Below are 12,370 nucleotides of genomic sequence, written 5' to 3' on the forward strand. Positions count from 1 at the left end.
ACTATTGACCTCACCCCATTGCAGGGGTGAAAGCCGCACCATCAGCAGAGGTTTTTTTTTTTTTTACTTTTAAAAACCGGTTTGGCTTCAGCCGAACAAGGCCTTTAAAAGTAAAAAAACAGCAGAACCTTACTTATACTCTTGCTTGTAGAAAACATATTTTCTACAAGTAAGAGTTGAGATTCTAAGGCACTTACCTGATTACTGATGAACGCATGGCTTTCTTTCCAGCAAGCAATTTCAGTTTCAGTTTCAGCCAGACAGTATCAATCGCTCAGCTAATCTGTTTCCTCGGTGATCAACTGGCTGGCTTTGCTAGCTGAGGAACTCTGGGATTTGAAGTACACAATAAAATAAAATAAAATAATAAAATAAAATATTTGTGCAGCTTTCTGAGATTTGGTGTGTTTCTGTAGTGTTTCACTCTAACTATACAAACACACAAAATCTCAGAAAGCTGTATGTGGCATATTGTGTGTGTAAGTGTGAAAGTTGGTTTTTGAGCTTTTTGTGGCTGTGTGAAGTGTGAAGTGCAGCTGCTTTTACATTGTGTGTGAGTCAGTTGTGTTGTGTTGTGTTGTGTGTGTGTAAAGTGTGAAAGTTGGTTTTTGAGCTTTCTGTGGCTATGTGAAGTGTGAAGTGCAGCTGCTTTTACATTGTGTGTGAATCAGTTGTGTTGTGTTGTGTTGTGTGTGTGTAAAGTGTGAAAGTTGGTTTTTGAGCTTTTTGTAGTTATGTGAAGTGTGAAGTGCAGCTGCTTTTACATTGTGTGTGAGTCAGTTGTGTTGTGTTGTGTTTGTGTAAAGTGTGAAAGTTGGTTTTTGGGACCTCTTATTGTTTTTTTATACTTTGTTTATTATTTTTATTATTTATTGTTATTGGCCACGTCCACCAAGCCATCTGACCACCAAGCCACGCCCACCAATTAAGCCACGCCCACCGAACTGGTAGGGAAAATTTTTAGATTTCCCCATTCCTAAGAGGACCATAAGGGCATAAGAGCACAAACGTGCCTACTGTTCTTGTCCTACTGTTTCTCTTTTTTTCTTCATATATATATATACATATATGTAGGTCTTTGGTTATTCGGGTTTTCTCCCGCGTAAAACTGGAAGTGTCTTGGCGACGTTTCGACGAAGTCTCATTCGTCATCTTCAGGCTTCAGCTTTGTGCTTCGTGCTTCGTGCTTCGTGCACGAAACTGAAGCCTGAAGATGACGAATGAGACTTCACAAACTACCAAGACACTTCCAATTTTACGCGGGAGAAAACCCGAATAACCAAAGACCTACATACAAACACCCGCGAAAACCTCAGAAAACAAATATATATACACATACATACATACATACATACATACATACATACATACATATATATATATATATATATATATATATATATATATATATATATAGTCGTTATTCGGGTTTTCTCCGCATAAAATTGGAAGTGTCTTGGCGACGTTTGACGAAGTCTCATTCGTCATCTTCAGGCTTCAGCTCGTGCTTCTAGGAGCAAAGACATTTCCAATTTTACGCGGGAGACAACCCAAAAAACCAAAGACCTACATACAAACACCCGCGAAAATCTCAGAAAACATATATATATATATATATATATATATATGTAGGTCTTTGGTTATTCGGGTTTTCTCCCGTGTAAAATTGGAAGTGTCAAAAAAAAAAGGAAGAAACAGCTGCGATCACACATTGCTCCCAGAAGCACGAAGCTGAAGCCTGAAGATGACGAATGAGACTTCACGAAACATCGCCAAGACACTTCCAATTTTACACGGGAGAAAACCCAACAACAAAGACCATATAACACCGTGAAAACCTCAGAAAACAAATATATATATATATATATATATATATATATATATATATATATATATATATATATATGTTTTCGGAGGTTTTCACGGTGTTTAGTCTGAGCCCGCATTGAAACAATTGATGACGCCGACGAACGTCATCTTGTCGAGCAGCTGTTCCGACCAGTGTTTAACTGATTAGGCTGCCTGATTGATGGGTTCTGCCTGATTGATTGGGTGTGTCCGTGTTGGTGTTGAGCTCACCCAGCAGGATTGAGCCAGCAGCAGCTTGTTGCGCAGACCACATCTTCAAGATGTACGAAGATGTAGCACCACCACGAACACGGCCAAACAGCAGCAGTGCAGCTCACCAGCTCAAATCCCCTGCAGCACAGATTAGACTGAGCACAACCAAGCCCCCACCAACACAGGACACACACCCAGCCAATCAGAGCACAGAAAAACCCCCATCCAATCAGAGCACAGCCAAGCTCCCACCCAATCAGTTCAAACCCCCACTAGCAGTTAAAAGGAAGAAACAGCTCCGATCACACATTGCTCCCAGAAGCACGAAGCTGGAGCCTGAAGATGACGAATGAGACTTCGTCGAAACGTCGCCAAGACACTTCCAATTTTACACGGGAGAAAACCCGAACAACCAAAGACCTATATATATATATATATATATATATATATATATATATATATTTGTTTTCTGATATATATATATATATATATATATATATATATATTCCCCCCTTTGCTATTAAAGTTAACTTAACAATTCCAGGCAGGGGGGAAAGGAAAGGGGTGCAAGCCATTATAGACACCGGCTGTACCAGATGTCTAATGGGGATGGAAATTGTGGACCAACTAGGTATCAAAACACTAACCTTAAAACACCCAATAAAATTCCACCAAGTCGATGGAACATTAATTGGCGGAGTCCCAGTCACCCAAATTACAGAACTGATTGGCTTAGACATTGGAAAACATCGCGAACTTATAAGGTTCATAGTAATTCCAAAAATGTCAGAATCTATTATACTAGGCCTAGCCTGGCTGGACAAATGGGCCCCAACAATCGAGTGGGAAGATGGGTTCAGAAAAATCATATGGGATGTCACTCCTTTAAAACCTACCCCCCCACACACCAATAAACAACTGACGCATGAAAACCACCAGGGGGAGCCATCAGCCACTGTATCTGACTCACCTCCAGGTGAACCACGCATTCCTAAAGCATATGCAGATTTGGCAGAGGCCTTCAGCGAAGAGGAATGTAATCTCCTTCCTCCCCATCGGCCTACTGACTGTGCAACTGAGTTACAGCCTGGTGTAAAACTACCAAAGCCCAGAATGTACACAATGACACCCGCAGAAATGACTGAATTAAGGAAGTACATCGACACCAACCTAGCCAGGGGATTTATCGAACCTGCAAAATCACCACTGGCCGCACCCGTGTTGTTTAAAGAGAAGAAAGACGGCTCTCTAAGGCTATGCATTGACTTCAAAAACTTGAGCTGCCTTTGCATACAAAACACCTACCCATTAGAATAGAATAGAATAGAATTTTTATTGGCCAAGTGTGATTGGACACACAAGGAATTTGTCTTGGTGCATATGCTCTCAGTGTACATAAAAGAAAAGATACGTTCATCAAGATACAACATTTACAACACAATTGATGGTCAATATAGCAATATAAATCATAAGGATTGCCAGCAAAAAGTTATAGTCATACAGTCATACGTGGAAAGAGATTGGTGATGGGAACTATGAAACGATTAATAGTAGTGCAGATTCAGTAAATAGTCTGACAGTGTTGAGGGAATTATTTGTTTAGCAGAGTGATGGCCTTCGGGAAAAAACTGTTCTTGTGTCTAGTTGTTCTGGTGTGCAGTGCTCTATAGCGTCGTTTTGAGGGTAGGAGTTGAAACAGTTTATGTCCAGGATGCGAGGGATCTGCAAATATTTTCACGGCCCTCTTCTTGATTCGTGCAGTATACAGGTCCTCACTGTATACTGTATACTTACCACTAATGAAGGACTTATTAAACCACCTAGCAAAAGGCAAGGTTTTCACCGAATTGGATTTACGAGAGGCTTATTACCGCGTACGCATTCGGGAAAGCGACGAATGGAAAACTGCTTTCAACTGCCCCCTGGGCAGTTTCCAGTTCCAGGTCATGCCTTTCGGTCTCCAAGGGGCCCCAGCAGTCTTCATGCAATTCATCAACGAAACCCAGCATACCCACTTATATAATGGGGTTCTTGTCTACTTAGACGACATTCTTATATACAGTGAGAATATGGAAGACCCAAGTAAACCATTCGTGGTCCAAGCAGATGCAAGTGATTTGGCCGTAGCGACTGTCTTAATGCAAAGAAATGCCCAAAATGACTTAATGCCCTGTGCTTACATTTCTAAAAAGTTGACGAACACAGAAGGCAGGTGGGCGGTTTGGGAAAAACCTTTCGGGCGGTTTGGGGAAAAAAAGATTTTGCTGTAAGGTGGGCCCTCCTCTCCTGGAGGCACTTCCTGGAAGGGGTAAAAGAACCGTTCGAAGTGTGGACAGACCACAAAAACCTTGAGGCGTTAAGAACCCCTCGAAAACTCTCCCCTAAACAGGTTTGATGGGCTCAATACTTCAAGCGGTTTCACTTCAACCTCAAATACATCCCAGGGGGACAGAACCTATTAGCTGACACCCTCTCAAAAAAAAAACACAATTTGACAGTCAACGAGAGGAAATAGTCCACGCTATGATTCCAGAAACCCAACCAGCGGGTTAAGCTGGTGTCAGGGCACAACCACGCCGTGGTACCAACATCCCAGAGGGCAGATTGTTGTCGGAGCTAAAATCAGCCCTTAAGGCAGATGCCTGGCTCAAAGAGAACATAATGAACTTGACCCTAAGAGAAGGACTAGCTTGGAAAGAGAGCAAGATTTATGTACCATCCAGTATGCGGCTTACAGTACTCCACAAAATCCATGACTCTCGACTGGGAGGCCATTTTGGGTTTTTAAAAACCCTCCATTTGACTAGAAGGCAATTCTGGTGGTGTTGTGACCCAGGTTCCTGGACTCAGACTCCTGGACTCGGATGATTCAGAAAGTGAGGAAGAAGACCTGGCAAGGCCTGCTTCTCCTGGGCCCTCTCCCTCCCTGGCACCCACCCAAAGGGAGGAGGAGGGGCCGGCAAGGCCTGATTCCCCCGGGCCTTCTTCTGATTTGGCAACACCCCAAGAACAATTTTGGCTTGATGCAAGGCTGCGCAGACGTAACCGGCATTGGGGGATGAGGCGTTGGGACAAAGTCAAAGAATGATGAGTCACGCAGAGGCTATAAAAGCAGGAGGCGGAACTTCCTGGCTTTTTGTCTTGGACAAAGCAGTGAATTTGCGTGGGCAAACTGTTTCAATGGAGGGAAGAATATCTTAGTAAGTAACTCTGGCCTTATCTATAATTTCCTCGTTATCTCCAGAGACTTGGCAGGCGCGTGGGTAGACGTGGCCGGAACATTTATCTATGTAAATAAACTAGAAAAGAAGGCCTTTGACTGACTCTTTGTTGGGAGTATTGGGGGAGGGAAACAGAACAGGTGGCCAAAAATGAAACCTGATATAGAGAACTATGTGAGGACCTGCACCATCTGCGCCAAGAGCAGGGAAACCCCCTGGTCTTCTCCAGACCATCGCTGAACCCACGAGGCCGTGGGAAGAAATTGCTATGGACTTCATCACCCTGCCAGCGGATGCAACACAGTGATATGGACAGTTGTTGATTTGTTTTCCAAACAAGCCCACTTCACCGCCGGCAGCGAATTACCGTCGGTGAGGAAATTGGCAAAACTCTTCGTGAAGCACATTTACAGACTACATGGCGTTCCAAAGAGGAAAATATCAGACCGCGGAGTCCAGTTTACTGCTAAATTCTGGAAGGACTTCCTACGGTCCATTGGGTCATCCCAGGGACTTAGTTCAGCTTTTCATCTGCAGACTAACGGGTCTGTAGAAAAATTGAACTCGATGGTAGAACAGTATATTCGGTGTTATGTAAACTACCAGCAAGAAAACTGGGCTGATCTGTTACCTTTTGCAGAAGTAGCATATAATAATGCCGTACACGGTAGCACGGGATTAACTCCTTTTCAGATAAACACCTGCTTGAATTTTGTGCCGATGCCTGAGCTCCCTCCCACTTCTGTGTCCCTAACGGACTCATTGAAAAAAGGGGTGCGAGAACACAAAAAAAGCCTTGGCTGAAGCAGCTGAAAAATATAAAGCCCAGGCAGACAAACACCGATCCCTTCAACCCCCTTTTCGGGTGGGAGATAAAGTGTTTTTGTCTACTAAATATTTAAGGGGTGAGTTATCATCTGTACGCTGATGATACTCAGCTGTACTTTTCCACCCCGGACCACCCCAACGAAGCGGTCAAAGTGCTGTCCCGGTGCCTGGAAGCCGTACGGGTCTGGATGGGGAGAAACAGACTCAGGCTCAATCCCTCCAAGACGGAGTGGCTGTGGATGCCGGCACCCCGGTACTTCAAAAATTTATTTTCCAAAGCACCTGAAGGCAGGACAAGAAGCAATGAATGGAAACTAATCAAGGAGAGAAGCAATCTGCAATTGAGGAGAAACTTCCTAATAGTGAGGACAATTAACCAGTGGAACAGCTGGCCACCAGAAGTTGTGGGAGTTTCATCACTGAGGTTTTTAAGAAGAGACTGGAGAGCCACTTGTCTGAAATGATATACGGGGTTGGAGTAGAAGATCTTACTTTTTTCAAATGTGTGTACCGTCCTGTTTGTAAACAAATTAGTAGTCCACATGGATAGATTAACTATTTAGAATCCCAAATCTGTGCTCTCCAAGCAGAAATTAGGTGCCCAATTCAGCCATTGCACTCTATTGAGCTGCCGTGCCATCAGTCCCCTTGTTCTGTTTCCCTCCCCCAATACTCCCAACAAAGAGTCAGTCAAAGGCCTTCTCTTCTAATTTATTTACATAGATAAATGTCCTGGCCACGTCTACCCACGGGCCTGCCAAGTCTCTGGACGAGGAAATTATAGATAAGGCCAGAATTACTCACGAATATATTCTTCCCTCCATAGATACAGTTTGCCCGCGCAAATTCATTGCTTTGTCCAAGACAAAAAACCAGGAAGTTCCACCTCCTTTTTATAGTCTCTGCAAATGTCACTGCATGACCATCATTCTTTGGCTTTGTCCCAATGCTTCCTCTGCTGCGCGCGCCGGTCACGTCTGCACAGTCTTGCATCATTCCAAAACTGTTCTTGGGGCGTTGCCAAATCAGAAGAAGGCTCGGGAGAATCAGGCCTTGCCGGCCCCTCCTCCTCCCTTTGGGTGGGTGCCAGGGGGGGGAGAGGGCCCAAGAGAAGCAGGGCTTGCCAGGTCTTCTCCCTCACTTTCTGAATCATCCGAGTCCAGGAGTCCGGGTCCAGGAACCTGGGTCACAACACCCCTCTACCACAAAGACCCTGCAGGAGAAGGGCAGTATGGATAACGGTGGGATCTGGCAGGGTGAGAGCTGTGAACCATAAACACAAAGCTTTTGTAGAAGACACATCTTTTCATTCGCGCGGGGCTGGCTTAAATTTTATGGATTTTATAATTTTTATTATTAATTTTAAATGGGGTTTTAGTTTCTATATATTTTAAATTTTTAGGCAAATTATAATAAGTTTTTTAATCTTGCATTTTATATAATATTGTCTTGTCTGTTTTTATTTGCCTGTACACCGCCCTGAGTCCTTCGGGAGAAGGGCGGTATAAAAATCAAATAAATAAATAAAATAAATAAATAAATAGTGTCCCAGTATAAAAGATATAGTGCCCTGCTCTGTATTTATATGTACTTTTTTACTTGCCTGTGAACCGCCCTGAGTCCCTAGGGAGATAGGGCAGTATATAAATGTGATAAAATAAATAAAATAAATAAATAAATAGAGTCGGCAACGACTAGCACGTATGTGCGAGGAGAACCTTTACTTTTACCTTTAAGGAACAAAAAGGTAAAGGCCAGCGTGTAGTGGAGTTTAATACATGGCTGAAGGAGTGGTATAAAAGGGAAAGCTTTGGTTTTATTAGTCATGATGTCTGCAACTGGTCCAATGAAAAACTGTACAAAAGAGATGGACTGCATCCATTAAAGAAAGGAACTTTTTATTTTTATTTATTTATTTATTCATATTTTTATACCGCCCTTCTCCGAAGACTCAGGGTGGTGTACAGCCAATAAAAGAACAAGAATCCCAACAAATTTAAAATAAAATATCAAATTTAAAAAACTAATTCAATCGCTGTAACTTAAAATATTAGCTAAAATTTATCAAAACTAAAACCTTGGTAAAACTCTTAAAACCCACTAAAACCCCCATACTAAAATCAATCAGGCCAGCCCCGCTTGGTGAAAAAAGAAAGTCTTGAGCTCGCACTTAGATGTCCGGAGATCAGGGAGGAGACGGAGTCCCACCGGCAGTTCATTCCATAAAGCTGGGGCCCCCACAGAGAACGCCCTTCCCCTGGGGGCCGCCAGCCGACATTGACTAGCCGACGGCACCCTAAGAAGACCCTCCCTGTGGGCGCACACTGGACGTATCGGACAATGGGAGGTAACTGTCGGCAGCAGGCGGTCCCGTAAATATCCCGGTCCGATGCCATGGAGCGCTTTAAAGGTGATAACCAAAACCTTGAAGCGCACCCGGAAGACCTCTGGCAACCAATGCAGCCTGCGCAGGAGAGGTGTTACATGGGAGCTACGAGGAGTTCCCTCAATCCCTCGCGCGGCTGCATTCTGCACCAGTTGGAGCCTCCGGGTGCTCCTCAAGGGGAGCCCCATGTAGAGAGCATTGCAGTAATCCAGACGGGAAGTAACGAGGGCATGAGTGACCGTGCATAAAGAATCCCGGTCCAGGAAAGGGCGCAATTGGCAAATCAGGCAAACCTGATGAAAAGCTCCCCTGACGACGGCTGTCAAATGGTCTTCTAAAGACAGCCGTGCATCCAGGAGAACGCCTAAATTGTGCATCAATTCCCTGGGGGCTAACAATTTGCCCCCCACAGTCAGCGATGGAGTAAGCTGACTGTGCCGGGACGCCGGCATCCACAGCCACTCCATCTTGGATGGGTTGAGTCGGAACCTGTTCGTCCCCATCCAGACCCAAACGGCCTCAAGACACTGAGTCATCACGGCTTCGTTGGGGTGGTCCGGGGTGGAGATGTACAATTGAGTGTCATCACATACAGCTGACAGCTCACCCCGAAACCACAGATGATCTCTCCCAGCGGCTTCATATAGATGTTGAACAAGAGGGGTGAGAGAATCGACCCCTGCGGCACCCCACAAGTGAGTTGCCTAGGGGTCAATCTCTGCCCCCCTGTCAACACCGTCTGCGAGCGGTCGGAGAGGTAGGAGGAGAACCACCGTAAAAGGGTGCCTCCCATCCCCAAGCCCTCCAACCGCCGCAGCAGGATACCATGGTCGATGGTATCGAACGCCGCTGATAGATCTAACAGGACAAGAACAGAGGAACAACCTTCCCGCTGAAAATTCAAATCGGCCAATCAGAGCGCGGAATCGGCAAGGCGACCCGCGATTGGCTCAAACAAAAAGGCGGATTCAAACCAAACGACTGTGGTCATAGGCGCGCCTACCCAGTGGAGAAGAAGATCTTCACCAAACCAAAGATAGAGGAGTACGGTGCCGGCTCGAAGTAGACACGGGATCAGCGATCACCATCATGTCCTGGGACACTTTGGCGAAGTCACTGCCGTCAGTCGCGGCGCCACCTGCAAGCACAACGGCTACGAGTCCACGACTACCAAGGGAATCGCATCCCTGTTCGAGGGACCACCTCCGTCCGAGTCGAGTACGGACCACACAAGAAGACCCTGCCCATCACGATCGTCGAAGGACCCTGCCCAGTCTGTTGGGACTAGACTGGTTTCGTGCCCTGGGCATGGGAGTGACTGGCATCTACAGAAGTGACTGTAACCTGAAAGACATTCTCTTTAGAGTTCGAAGATGTCTTCAAGGACTGCCTGGGCAAGTACAAGGGGACCCCTATTTCCTTCAACTTAGACCCCAGGTAGCTCCCATTAGGCTTAAGGCGAGGAGAGTCCTTTGCCCTAAAACCAAAATTGACAAGGAGCTAGATAAGCTCATAAATCAGGGATTTTGGTGCCAGTCGATCACGCAAAGTGGGAGGCCAATCGTCACCCCAATAAAACCAGACGGGTCAATTAGAATTTGCGCTGACTACAAGGCGGCGCTTAACAAAGCCTTACAGAAAAGCGCTTACCGGTTCCGTGGTGCAACACTTGCTGCACTCTTTGGGGCAAGGGCAAGTCTTTGCAAAGTTAGACTTGGCCCAAGCCTACCAACAACTGCCCGTGAGAGCGCGCCCGCGGGCCCAAGCGATTGTAACGCACAGGGGGCCTTCAAGTGCACCGATTGCAATTTGGGGTGAGTGTGGCACCAGGGCTGTTCAAAACCTAATGGAACGACTTCTGCAAGGGCTCCCAGGGTAGTTCCTACTTGATGATGTCCTGATTTCAGGGAAGCGTAGAGGAATTGGGGAGCGTTTGAGAAAGGTTCTGGGCATTTTCGGACAGCGGATTAAAAGTCAAGGTAAACAAATGCCAGATAGGGGTCGAATCCGTCGAATTCTTGGGCTACCGGATAGACAAGAAAGAATTCACCCCACTGAGAGCAAGGTCAAGGCAATTAGAAGGCTCCAGCGCCCAAAAACAAAGCAGAGCTACAGGCATTCCTGGGGCTAGTGAATTTTCTGTGGTCTTTTAAAAACAAAGCGACCGTTGCTGAACGCTGCATAGGCTTTTAGGAAAAATACTGTTTGGTCTTGGGAAAGTCGGAAAATAGGGCTTTGAAGCAGTAAAAACCTGCTCTCAAGTGACAGCCTGCTCATCCAATATCATAACTCATTGCCCTAGTGCTGGTTTGCGATGCCTCCCCTTAGGTGGGGCTGTACTCAGCCATAGACTTCCAAAGCGGCACAGAAGCCCTATAGCTTTTTACTCTAGAGCGATGTCCTCCCAGAGGAACTACAGCCAATTAGATAAAGAAGCACTAGCCATTGTGTCAGGGGTAAAAAATTCCACGAATATGTTTTGGGCGGATTTTGAAATCGTGACTGACCACAGACCGCTACTAGGGATACTGGCTGGCGACCGCCCAACGCCTGTGGCACTTTCGCCACGCTTGACCCGATGGACTATTTTCTTAGCCGCTTATTCGTACAAGCTGCAGCATCGACCAGGAAAAGAAGTGGGGCATGCAGGACGCGTTAAGCAGATGCCCACTACCAGGGGCCATCGAAGACCCACTCCGGGCGCCCATCCTGCTTATTGACTCTTTGGACTCTGGCCCAGTCACATCTAAGGAAGTGGCTCGGGCATCATGCGGGACATTATGTTAAGGACTGTACTCGGTTGGGTACAAGAGGGTGGCCCTGCGCGGGCGAGCGTTTAAGAATTTGTTAAAAAGCGTGATGAGCTCTCGGCTCAAGGGGTGCCTGTTATGGGGTGATCGTGTGGTAATCCCGATAAATTAAGGGAAAGGTACTGGACCTCCTCCACGAGGCCACCCAGGATCGTGGATGAAGGGCTAGCGAAGCTATGTGTGGTGGCCACTCATGGACTCAGAGATTGCTGAGAGGTAGGAAATGCCAGGCTTGCCAAGGTCAGACCTCTACCCCAACGGCCCCAGTCAGGGAATGGGAAAAACCCCAAGGGCCCTGGTCAAGAATCCACATTGATTTTGCTGGCCCTTTCCATGGCCAAACTTTCCTAGTGGTTGTCGGCGCATTCTCTAAATGGTTGGAGATCATACTCATGAAATCCACTACGGCCGAGGCAGTAATCGCAGCCTGCGCACTATTCGCAACCCACGGGTTGCCTGACACTCTGGTGTCCGACAGCGCAATTCACGGCAGCCCAGTTGAAGAATACTTGGCAGAGGAGGGCATCCGACATGCCCTCTCGCCTTTCCACCTCGTCGAATGGCCTTGCAGGCGTTCCGTCCGGGCGCTAAGGAGGCGTGTCCAGGCTCAAGCCAGGTGACTGGCAAACAAAGATAGACTTCTTTCTGGCCGTTCAGCACAGAACCCCAAGCACTGCTACAGGCAGAAGCCCAGCGAATTATTGATGGGACGGAAACTCCGGTGCCCACTTGACCGTTTGAGTCCCCATTACACACCAGAGGGTTACAAGGAAATAGACAAAACAAGGGAATTGGGCATAGGCGACCGGTGTGGGCCCGCAACTATGGGCGGCCCAAGTTGGCTCGCAGGGCAAATAATAAAGCAACCGGCCCAAAGTCATACTTGGTGAATTACAAGACAACCGAGTATGGGCGCCACATATAAATCAGATAAGGAGCGAATAACTGAACAAATTAAGCCACAGGAAACAAATTATGACCCTCCTTATTTGAACCCACAGCTGACCATGACCGGAGGCGCAAGACTTAGCTGAGGTCCCGGAGGTCCAGCGACGCCATCAGGT

At 46.5% G+C, this 12,370-nt stretch overlaps 2 protein-coding genes across 3 annotated transcripts in view; one reads left to right on the forward strand and one right to left on the reverse strand.

Annotated features, from left to right (window-relative positions):
• The window catches only part of LOC131188630 (transient receptor potential cation channel subfamily V member 2-like), an 89,888-nt gene extending 89,632 nt beyond the window's left edge, over window positions 1-256 (reverse strand). Inside the window, exon 1 of the mRNA XM_058164010.1 lies at window positions 198-256. The gene's annotated coding sequence lies outside the window, so the exon portion shown is untranslated. The remainder of the gene's footprint in view (window positions 1-197) is intronic.
• P2RX5 (purinergic receptor P2X 5) overlaps window positions 1-12,370 on the forward strand; it is a 93,004-nt gene that overhangs the window by 1,389 nt on the left and 79,245 nt on the right. The window lies entirely within an intron of this gene.

The sequence above is a fragment of the Ahaetulla prasina genome, chromosome 1, assembly GCF_028640845.1.
Source record: "Ahaetulla prasina isolate Xishuangbanna chromosome 1, ASM2864084v1, whole genome shotgun sequence".
NCBI classification, from domain to species: Eukaryota; Metazoa; Chordata; class Lepidosauria; order Squamata; family Colubridae; genus Ahaetulla; species Ahaetulla prasina.